The sequence below is a fragment of the Enhydra lutris genome, unplaced genomic scaffold (assembly GCF_002288905.1).
Source record: "Enhydra lutris kenyoni isolate GAN:26980312 unplaced genomic scaffold, ASM228890v2 scaffoldscaffold27, whole genome shotgun sequence".
NCBI classification, from domain to species: Eukaryota; Metazoa; Chordata; class Mammalia; order Carnivora; family Mustelidae; genus Enhydra; species Enhydra lutris.
In genome coordinates, this window is record NW_019154111.1 from 4,747,923 (window position 1) to 4,749,920 (window position 1,998).

Below are 1,998 nucleotides of genomic sequence, written 5' to 3' on the forward strand. Positions count from 1 at the left end.
TAAAAACGGCAAAAGTCATTTTGAGGACGAAAAGCTAACCACCCCAGATGGGACTCGAACCCACAATCCCTGGCTTAGGAGGCCAATGCCTTATCCATTAGGCCACTGGGGCTTCCGAGAACGAGTCGCTCCAGCAACGTATTCAATTCTTTTTTCCTCTTTGGTACGTCATCGTCATCTAGGTCGCCTTTTAACCTATCCTAAGACACCACACCTAGTACCAACATGAGGGGTGAGGCATGCTGGGAGTTGTAGTTCAGCGAACAAGTGCCCGCGTTCCAGCTCCAAAGGCTTTACCCTCAAAACAGCACCGCTGCGCCGGACGGAGAACGGACGCGCGCACGGTTTTGCGTCCGCGTTTGCCTGCCCTGTACCCCTGCGCCTGCGCAAAAGTGGGCAAGCGATGTCACGGAGCAGAGCGCGCTGGGTACACTGGTCGACCCTCGGAGACTCGCCCTCTGAGCTTCTCCCGCGTCGGATTTTTACCGGAAACAGCTGGCCCCTTCCGGTGTTGCGGCTTTCCGGATTTAGCTTGCCCCCAACCCGCTGTTAGGTGGCGTCCGCATCGGTCACTTTCTGTTTCCGGTTGAAGCGCTGAGGCCATTTCCGCAAAGCCGTTGGCGAGTAGGGGACGAGTGTGTTACGTTTTGAGTTGTCGGGTGGAAGATAAACGTGGGACAGCGGGGATTTATTAATTCACCGGAAATTAGTTAATCAGAAATAATTAGAACCTCTTTTTCTGGCTCTGGTCCTAATTGTGCAGCTTGGACAAGTCACCTCTCATTGTCAACAACCTTAACTCTCGCAGTGGCTCCCTCTTGCCCCTGAAACTTTTGGACCCTTGCCTGTGTCGTAACCGTCATCTCTCCTCGTTTCCTCACACCCTTTGCGCCTGGTGCCCCAGCTTCTCTCGTCTTCTTCATTCCTGTTACTCCCTCCGCCTGAGGTTTAACCATTTTGTGTTAACATCCCTATTTATCTTCTGGGCTTCCAGTTTTCCTCGACAAGTCTAGGTCAGGAACTGCTCTAGGCCTTTGTGGGTAATACGGTAAAGTTAAAACGATTCATTTCACCTCTGAGCTCCTGGAGGTTCTCTAGATTACGTGTTAATCGTACCTTTTACAAATAGGATACCTGTGTCTCCGCTCCGTCGTCTTCTGCGTGAGCCAGGAAGCAACTGCTCAGATTCCTGAAGTCCCACTTTTTTTTCCCTTCCTTTTCCAAGATTTTATTCATTCATTTGAGAGAGAGCGTGGAGGGAACGGGCAGAGGAAGAGGGAGAAGCAGGCTCCCCGCTGAGCAGGAAGCCTTATTGGGGGTGGGGGGGTTGATCCCAGGCCCCTGAGATAATGACGGGAGCCAAAAGCAGACGCTCAACCCACTAAGCCTCCCAGGCGACCATGAATTCCTACTTTTAACAGCTCCCTCCTCTTGGGTCCCTGTCAGGGTTCACCAGATTTAGCTGTGGCCAATTTCGAGGCAACAGTTCGTAATCCGGCTAGAATCCTGACACAGTATGAACATTAGAGGAGACCAGACTAGAATGACTTAATATGAATGAACTAGGGTTTGGGGAGAATGTTATCAGTTATTCTTTTCTTAATATTGTTAACTAGAAAACCACAGGCTGAAAATGGCCTCACTTAGATTAAGACCCCAAGTCAGTAAACCAAGAATTAACACCTAACCTGACTGCAGTTAGAAACCCTCAGAAATTGAACCTATGGGGCATCTGGGTGGCTCAATGGGTTAAGCCTCTGCCTTTGGCTCAGGTCATGATCTCAGGGTCTTTGGATGGAGCCCCACATCAGGCTCCCTGCTCAGCGGGAAGCCTGCCTCCCCTCTCTCTCTCTGCCTAACTCTCTGCCTACTTGTGATCTCTCTCTCTATCTCTCTCTCTCTGCTAAATAAATTAAAAAAAAAAAAGAAAGAAAAGGAATTGAACCTATAACCAGTCAGTATGGAAATTTACTGGTCAGCATTAGGAAATCGATAGAC

General features: G+C 49.8%; 1 non-coding gene across 1 annotated transcript; it reads right to left on the reverse strand.

Moving 5' to 3' along the window:
- Positions 1-39: 39 nt before the first annotated feature.
- On the reverse strand, positions 40-112 carry TRNAR-CCU. Its single transcript has one exon. It is a non-coding gene; the product is annotated as a tRNA-Arg (tRNA).
- Positions 113-1,998: the final 1,886 nt, after the last annotated feature.